This window comes from Vombatus ursinus, unplaced genomic scaffold, assembly GCF_900497805.2.
Source record: "Vombatus ursinus unplaced genomic scaffold, bare-nosed wombat genome assembly UNPS02014801.1, whole genome shotgun sequence".
In the NCBI taxonomy this organism is placed as follows: domain Eukaryota; kingdom Metazoa; phylum Chordata; class Mammalia; order Diprotodontia; family Vombatidae; genus Vombatus; species Vombatus ursinus.
The window spans coordinates 3,682,598-3,692,549 of record NW_020954579.1 but is presented as its reverse complement, the minus strand read 5'-3'; positions in this window follow the sequence as shown (position 1 = coordinate 3,692,549).

Here is a 9,952-nt window from a genome sequence, read left to right as displayed (position 1 = left end):
TTATGAGAGTGTTGAATTGGGAATCAGGGCATTCAGAGGAAGGGAGGAAAGAATCCTCAGGGAGAATCTTATCTAATGAGGGAGATCAGCCATCACCCACTATTGAGAAGTTTACAATCCTTCAGCTGCCTTTTTGATAAAGAGGGTGTGCCTTCTATTTTAAACAAAAGGTTTCTTGCCCAGCCTATGCAGTGTAGCTAAAGAAGAATCCCAATCTCTTTGGATCTCTTTCATTCATCTACTTGTCTTTCTTTCTGTCTTACCTACACCCAGGCTGGTTTCCCCTAGAATCATTACCTATTCTAACTCCCCAGGAGCTAGTGATCTCGCATGGGAATTAGGCCTTGAGGACACAGAGTTGGATAGGACCTCAGAAGACCATTTAGAGACCAACTCCCTAATTTCATAGAAGAGGAAACTGAGGCCTAGAGAGGAAGTTGTCCAAAGTCACACTGATGGTAACAGAACTGAGATTCAAACCCATGCCCTGTGATTCAAAATCTCTGTAATTCTCACCCAATCCTCTTTGCCTTTTGCAGACTCTCACAGAATTTGAGTGCTGGAAGTTGACTTTATCTGACATCTAACCCAATCCTTACATGAAAGAAATCCTCACTGTAACATATCCAAGAAGTGCAGCTTCTGCTTGAAGACCTCCAAGGAGGGAGGACCCACCATCTCTTTTACACAGCTCTGTTAGGAAGTTTTTCCTGACATGGAACCTCAGTTTGCTCTTTGGCATGTTCATCTGTCCTCGGGGGGCAAAAAGAACAAATCTAATCTCTCTTCCGCATGACAACTCTTTAAATAATTGAAAATAGCTGTAGTATCTTCCCTGAATCTTCCATTTTCCAGGTTAAACATGCCCTGTTCATTCAATAGATCCTCCTGCTATGACATTCTTTCCTACTATCTCCTCACCTTTGAGCATTTTCTCTGCTAAATAGCTACTCTACCCCATAGGAAATCAAAGGAGCTAACATTTCCTACCATCCCCAGTGCTCTTCTTGAGCAAATGCTGAAAAGGATTTGGACATGTGGCTAGTTCATGAATGGTTGGTGGGTTTGGGAATTTTTTTTTACCCCACCCTCAACAATCATCCAGGATTTCATCCTTGTCTTCTACCAGCATGGGAAATGGAGAAATGAGGTACTCCCCACTTTCTCTCTAAACATCCAGCCATTCTTCCCCCCTTCCCCTCATCCTTTCCTTTAATGCCCTCTGATTCATTCACAGCTTCTGTGACCCTCAGCCCTGTTCCTCCAGCTCTGGCTAATGGCCCCCTACAAACTGCCACAGAACCTTCAGACAGGGACATTCCAGCCACCCCTCCCCCTACCTGCCCCATAGTGTAGTGGGAGGAGAGTTGGATTTGGAGCTAGAGGGCCAGGGTTCAAATCCTGACCTTTCTACTTATTACCTGTGGGACTTCAGCTGTGTAGACAAGCCTGGGCTTCAATATTTGTAAAAGTAACTCTCAGCTGTGTGGATAGACCTCAGTTTCCTTATTTGTAAAATAAGGGAAGGAGGTCAGATTTAATGATGTCTAAGGCCTTTTCCCCTCTCAATCCCAGGATACTATAATTTCATATAGCATCAGAGACTCAATTTAGTTGTACAAGAATTTATTAGGCTTTTATCAAGTGCCACTGTGCTAGATGAAAATAAAACAATCCTTTCCTTTTTTTTTTTTTTAAACTGGATCTGTAATTTCCTCCATGTGGGGAGCTCCCACTTAGGAATTTTCTCTTGCCAATGCAGATCAATAACTTCTCTGTGATTTATAGCACTGAGAAGTTAAACTCCTTGCCCAGGGTCATGCAATCACTGTGTCAGAGGCAGGATTTGAATCTAGATCTTCCTGCCTCAGAATCCATCTCTTTATCCATGAGGACACATCACCTCTTTTCCATTCTCCTTGAGGGAAAGCAATCTCTAGAGAAATGACAAAAATATATAAAATTAAGAACCATTTTTCTCCAGACAAATGGTGAAAAACATGAACAAATAGTTTTTTTTAACAAATAGTTTTCAAAAGAAGAAATGCAAATTAGAAGTAATCATTCAGGAATCATTAATAGAGGAATGCAAATTAAAATAAGTTCAAAGTCTCATCTCACCCATCAAATTGGCAAAGATGGGAAAATTGAGTATTGGTGGCATTGTGAGAAGAGAGGCATAAAAACATTGTTGGTTGAGCTGTGAGAATAGTTCCAATCTTATCATTTTATAGTCAAAGAAACTGAGGCTCAGAGAGCAGAAATGATTTGCCCAGGAGCAGTAGTTACTTGATTATGTACATCCCACCAATGAGGTTGAACTCAGATGCTTCATCATTTGGAATCAGAAGACCTAGGTTCGAATCCTATAGCCTCTTACCAGCTGTGTGACCTTGGACAAGTCTAGTCTCAGTTGCCTTATGAGAAATTTGAACTAGGTGATCTCTTAGGTCCCTTTACCAGGGATGGGGAACCTGAGGTCTCAAGGCCACATGTGGCCTTCTAGGTCCTCAAGTGTGGCCCTTTGACTGAATCCAAACTTCACAGAACAAATTCCCTTAAAAAGAGGATTTATTCTGTAAAACCTGGACTTAGTCAAAAGGCCACATGTGGCCTTGAGGCCTCAGGTTCCCTGCCTCTGTGTCTAAACTCTAAATCTTGTGCTGCTGTGGCTTACCGTATCCATAACACTGTGGAGTATTACAGTGGAGTTGATGGGCAGCAAATAACTGTTCTCATGGCATAATGGATAGGGTGCTCTTCAAGGAATGAGGAAGACCTGGGTTCATAATCCTCCCTCCAATATTTTACTAGCAAAAAAATAAATAAATAAAAAATACTTAATAGCTCTTTTAGCTGTAGGCAAGTCACTCAACTTCTTGAACCTCAGTTTCCTCAGCTGTAAAATTTTGATGTTGTTCAATTGTTTCTGACTCTTTGTGACCCCATTTGATGTTTTCTTGGTAAAGATGCTGAAGTGGTTTGCCATTTCCTTCTCTAGCTCATTTTACAGATGAGGAAACTGAGGCAAACAGGGCTAAGTGAGTTGCCCAGGGTCACATAGCTGAGTGTCCAAGGTATTTTATCCACTGCACCACCTAGCTGCCATATAGGGATTAAAAATACCTGTAGTCCCCACTACCCACGGTTGTTGTGAGGCTCAAGTGGAATCATGTAGATAAAATTCTTCACAAACCTTTACTACATAAATGTCAGTTGTTATTACTGCTACTTCTATTATTACTAATAAATAATCTGATGCCTGGTATGGAGGTAATCCTGGAGCTTGAAGGTTGTGTTAGGGCAGTCCAAGCTCCAATAGGCCCTAGAAAGGCTTTGAGTAGGAGACTAGAGATGAACTGTTACATGTGTTGTTCAAGGACTAGCCTAGCTATAGTCAGAAAGGCTCTTTGCTAGATTGACCACAGGGTAATTAAAAAAAAATGTTTTTGCCCACAGCAGCTCTCAAAAATAATTTACTATGTAGCAGAGAGATTGAAATCTGCCTTGATAGAGGGAACACCTCCATTTAGAAAACCATCATAGAAATGCCGAAGGTAGGACATCTATCAGTGTCAACTGCTGGAGTGTATGAGTGTAAGAGGGTGACCAGGTTGTAGGGGACTGGGAACCACACCCAGTGAGGGCAGCTTGGAAGCCCTGGGGCTGTTGAGACTAGAGAAGAGAAAACCTAGGGATGACCATGATCATTGTGTTTAACTATTTAAAGCGCTTTCTTTTTTTTCTTTTTTTTTAAAATTAATTTATTTTAATTTATCAACAATCACTTCCATAAGCTTTTGAGTTTTAAATTTTTCTCCCCCTTCCTTCCCACCTCCCTCCCCAAGAGAGCGCACAATCTGATGTAGTCTCTACATATGCATTCCTATTAAATATATTTTCACGTTAGTGATGTTGTAAGGAAGAATTAGAACCAATAGGAGGAACCACAAGAAAGAGAAAACAAAACAAAAGAAAAAAATAGCAAATAGTATGCTTTGATCCGCACTCAAACTAGTTCTTTCTTTGGATGTGGATAGCATTTTCCATCATGAGGCCTTTGGAGATATCTTAGATCCTTGTATTGCTGAGAAGGGCTAAGTCTATCAATATTAGTCATCGAACAACATGGCTGTTACTGTGTACAACATTCTCCTGGTTCTGCTCCCTACACTCAGTATCAGTCCATACAAATCTTTCCAGGTTTTTCTGAAGTCCACCTGCTCATCATTTCTTATAGCACAATAGTATTATTCCATTACATTCATGGACCACAACTTGCTCAGCCATTCCCCAATTGATGGGCATTCCCTCAATTTCTGATTCATTGCTACCACTAAAGCTCTTTCTAATGGAATGGGAATCTTGCTCTGCTCAGCCAGAGAGCAGAACTAAAAACCATTTGGTAGAAATTGAAGAGAAGCAGCTTTCAGAAGGATATAAGGAAAAACTTACTAACAATTATCATTGTCTAAAGGTGGAAGTGACTCCCTGGGGAGATGATGGAAAGCCCCAGTCACTGGAGGTTTTCAAGTGGAAGCTGGATAACCACTTTCTTAGTGACTACTGGGTGGCTCAGTGGATAGAATGCTGGGACTGAAGTTAGGAAGACCTGAGTTCAAATCCAGACCAGACACTAAACTAACTGTGTGTGACCCTGGCTAAGTCACTTTACATGTCTCCTTCAGTTTCCCAATGTAAACGGAGGTGGTAATTAATAGCACCTTCCTGCCCAGGTTGTTGGGAGGATCCGAATGAGATAATGTTTTAAAGTGTCTGGCAAATAACAGATTATTAATAAATACTTATTTCCTTCCTTGTCTGGAGTGTTGTAAAATGATTCAGGCTAGGGTTGGACTGGATGATCTGAGTCTCTTCCACTTTCTTTCACCAATCTCACAATCAGGGATTCTTTCTTAAAGTCTCAGACTTAATCCCTTTTATTGAATTTTAAGCTACTCTAAAGGATTAAGCATTCTTCCTTATTTTCTTTTTCATTACTACTGGGAATCTGGGATATGTAAACCCTAGAGCAACTAACTAACTGATAGTCTTAGAAAACTGCCCGGAGTACTGAGAGGTAAAGTGCTTGTCCTTGGTAATACAGTCAGTGTATATTAGAGGCAGACCCTGAACCCAAATCTTTTTGACTCCAAAGCTCTAGCCACTATTCTCCAATGCTTCTCATGCTTCCTAATTTTTGTTGTTGTCAGGCTGTTTCAGTCATGTACTACTCTTTGTGATGCCATCTGGGATTTTCTTGGCAGAGATACCGCAGTGGTTTTGCCATCTCCTTCTCCGGCTCATTTTACAGATGAGGAAACTGAGGCAATCATGGTTAAGTGACTCTCCTAGAGTCACTTACTAGAGTAAGTAAGTATCTGAGATCAGATGTGAACTCAGGAAGATGAGTCTTCCTGACTCCAGGCCCAGTGTTCTATCCACTGCACCACCTAGCTGCCTCATTCTTCCTAGTGTCCAGCCTAAATTCTTCAGCACTGCTTTCCTCCTGAGGAATGCTAGGAGGATAAATATTTCTGGCTATGGAGCACGGAGTATCTGGGGCTGTCATTCCGCTGTAGTCACTCTCTCCCCGGGCCACAGGTCCTTGCTTCAGTGCTAACTGTGTGCCTGGACCTGGAGGGAATTGTGCTGGGAAGCTGGAAGGCCTCCAAGCTCTCTATAGCCTCTGTCAGTAGGAGATGAGCTTCCTGGACCGTTCTAGGTAATATGAGATATCTTAGCTTGGAAAGACCTAATGCTTATAGCAAAGAGGCTCTTAACCTTTGCTGCGATGCTATGGACCCCATTGGCAGTCTGCTGAAGCCTATAGACGCCTTCCCAGAATAATATGTGTTGCCTATAGTCATACTGAAGGAAATTCCAAGTTTTAGTTAGAGGTTAGAGAAAATAAATATGTACTTTTTTTTTCCCCGTCCAAGTTCCTGGACCTTATGAAATCTACAAATGTCAGGTTATGGGAATGACTACTGTGGACAAGAGAAGGCTTCAAGGGGGCACACCGTAGCTATCTTCAGATATTTGCGGTTTGTCCTGTGGAAACAGGATGGGGCTTGTTCATTTTGACCCTGGAAAGCAAAACTGGGGCAAATGGGTGGAAGTTATGGGAAGCAGACATCAGCTCCATGTGAGGAATGTCTTTCTAATAAGAGAGAAGAAAGCAAACCCAACAGAGTAATATATACCCTAACTAGAGTACTGGACTGGGAAGACAGGGACCCCAAACTCCGTCTCAGAAACTGAGTAGCTGTGTGACCCTGGCCAACTCCGAATGTTTCTGAACCTCAGTTTCCTTCGTTTCTGTTTAAAAAAAAAAGGGTGGGGGAAGGAAGGTGTTGGACTTTCTAAGGATTCCTCCAGCTCCAAATCTAACACTGTGACTGAAGCTCTATAAAGACATTGAACAGGGGCAGCTAGATAGAGCACGGCCCTGAAGTCAGGAGGACCTGAGTTCAAATCCGTCCTCATACCAAACACTTGACACTTACTAGCTGTGTGACCCTGGGCAAGTCACTTAACCCCAATTGCCCTTAAAAAAAAAAAAGACATTGAACAGCAACAAGATGCAGGTTGAATACAATGGAATATGTTGCAGCACATGTAAGTTCCTTGAACACAGGGACTGTTTCGTTTTAGTCTCTGAATCCTCAGCACACATCAAAGTGTGTGTATGTTGTTGTTCAGTCATTTTTCAGTCGTGTTTGACTCTTTGTGGCCCCATTTGGATTTTTTTTTTTTTGCAAAGATACTGGAGCGGTTTGCCATTTACTTCTCTAGCTCATTTTACAGATGAAGAAACTGAGACGAACAGGGTGAAGTGACTTGCCCAGGGTCGCACAGCTGCTAAGTATCTGGGGCTGGATTTGAACTCAGGAAGATGAGTCTTCCTGACTCCAGGCCCAGTGCCCTATCCACTCCATGACCTAGCTGCCCGCCTTGCATATAGTAGATGCCGAATAAAATGTTGAATTGGATTTAATAAAGCAAAACGAAACAAAACTATAAATTGTGGTTTAAAGTCTAAAATTACACGAATGGTCAGTTACACAAATTCTTTTGTGTTGTTTTGCTTAATAATTTTCAGAGAATATACTTTGTGGGGTTTTTTTTTTTTCTGGGTTTGTTTATGCTAGTCTGTTTTGTTAAAACAAGAGTTAGCATTTTTTTTTTAACCTCCTAACACTTCCTACAGTGGAAGGGCACCATCCCTTTCACCAGAGGCCTTCATACAAAAGCTGTAGGAATACTTGCCAGGCATGTTAGAGAAGAGATTATTATTTCAGGTATGGGTTGGCTTAAATGATCTCTAAAGTCCTTTGAATTCCAAGATTCTGTGATTCTTCTGTAGGATGGAGGGAGCTGGTGACATCACAGCCATTCCCATCTTTTGTCACCAGGGGGAGCTCATGCTATTTACAAATGGCAGACAGGCCAAAGCGTCTAGGCTGGGGAGATGTGGGCTGGAGAGTTTCTGCTGATGGTGAGAGAAGAATCCCAGGGAGAAAGGATGAGATCACAAGCCTTTCTCTGCAAAGCCCTGCCTCTTTGCTTATTCTCTTTAGTCACCCAGCCAGCTGCTTTTTCCATAAACATTTCTAAAAAACCTGCTCTTTTGCAAGGGGTTGTACTGGATGATCAGGAGACTGAAAATGAAATAAAACAGAGCCTTTTTGCCCTCATAGAGCCCACAATTCGTCTTTGTGACTTCTTGACTGTCACCTACCTCAAATCTAGTGTATACCTAACACCACCGCCCTCTTTTGACCTTTCACAGTACTAATGTCTACAGCTGCATACAGTTAGGTCAGGTGTTGTATCCTTTTTCTCTAAAAGTTCCTCTAGGGAGGGGATTACATCTCCTTTCCTCTCCAGATCTATCTCATTTTCCTCAGTACTTCTTCTGTCTTCTCCCTAGTGCTGTGTGATCCTGTAACTAAGGCGCTGTAAAGGATCCTTTTGTCCTCCAGTCTCTCAAATGTTTAGAGACCACCTTTATGTGCTTGGCAGATTCCATCTTGAATTATGGTTCTTTTGGTAACAAGTGTCACTCCCATGGTAGGCGATATAAGCTCCTTCAGGTCTGGGTCTGGTTGCCATTTCTTTTTTGGTATGCCCCATAGTGCATCGTATGTAGTGAGTGTTTAATAAATGTTGGTTGAATTGAATTACCTTACCTCATGGTCTGCCCCTCTTTTATTGGTGTTGCCTGAACTCTTGCCTTTCTCTGTCCTTCATGCTCACCCCAAGCTCCTGCCCCTTTTCCCATGAGAAGCCCCATGACCTAGGGAGTAGAGACAAGAGCAGTGGAAACTTTGTCATGTCACTCTGTCATTGTGATGAATGCTGCATTTTGGAATTAAAGGACTGTGGTTGAGTTCCTGGCTCTTCCACTTACTACTTTCAGTAAATCACCGTGGCTCAGTTTCCTTATCTATAAAGTGAGTATGTCGGACTAGATGCCCTCTGCGTTTCCTTCGAGGTCACAGATAGTAGTTACCTACTTCACTCTGTAAACCCAAGTGACCCACAACAACCAATTCAACACCTCAGACACAGTTTATACTCAGAAAATAGGAGATGGTATTGGTAACAACAACAATAAATATTAATGACAATATTGAGGCCAACAAAAGGGCATGAGATAGACTCTAATGATCCCTTTCCTTTATAGATTCCCTTCTCTCCCTAGGCACTTCAGAGGCATTACCCAATTAGCCGTTCTAATCTCCCTAGAGGGAATAATTAACCCCATTTTGCAGATGGGGAAACTGAGGCTCAGATAAGGTGAGAAAGCTGGAGCCAGAATTTGAATTAATGTCTCCTAGAGCACTTTTTCTCTTCTCCCATTCCCCTAACACACACACACACACACACACCCATATGCCTGAACCCTGGATTGCTAGGGACTTTAGGAGAAATTCCCATTTTCTCAGAGGATAGTTTATACAACTAGTACCTTCTCCTAGGTAGGGTATATCATGATCACTAGTGAGTATGTTGTCTTGGAGTCTAGCATAGGACCAGTCGTGAAGATGTTTAGACTTTTTGGAAAATTTCTCTTCCAGTCTGTCGAAAACACCCGGGCCTCAGAGGGGAAGCCATCAACACTTAACATTTTCAGGCTTCAGGATTCATTTGGGGTTCAGCAAGGAAATACTTGACCCTAACTAGGAGTATTCAACAGTAACTAAAAGTTGTAAAGAGTAGTAGAAATGACTAATGAGTTGACATTTGACAGCAGTGGACCTGAGTCGGTCAAATAACGCTGAAGACTGAGAAACTGTACCCCCTCTCACCTCTCCCAACAGGGTCTCTCTCCTGAACTCCATTCTCTCCCCACCATTACCAACTGCCTATTAGATACCTCAAAATGACATCTCAAGCAGAATTCATGATCTTTTCCCTCATATCTGCCCTTCTGAACAGCTCTATTTCTGTCAAAACTACTACCACCCTTTCAGTCATCCAGATTTGAAAGTGTGGTATCATCCTTAATTTCTCCCTCTCCCTCCTCAGCCGACATATTCATTCACTTGAGAGATCTTCTCAAGTCTGTTCCCACAACTTTGCTCAAATCTGTCCCTTTCTCTCTACTCAACTGACCACCATTTCAAAAAGTTTTTTATTAATTTATTTTGATTTATCAACAATCACTTCCATATGCTTTTGAGTTTAAAAATTTTCTCTCCCTTCTTCCCCACCACCATCCCCAAGACGGCACCCAATCTGATATAGGCTATACACATTCCTATGATAAATTCCTATTAAACATATTTTCACATTAGTGATGTTATAAGTAAAAATTAGAACCAATAGGAGGAACCACCACAAAGAGGAAACAAAACTCACCAGAAGAGGAAAAAAATAGCAATTCAACTTCCATAGTTCTTTCTTTGGATGTGGATAGCATTTTCCATCACGAGGCCTTTGG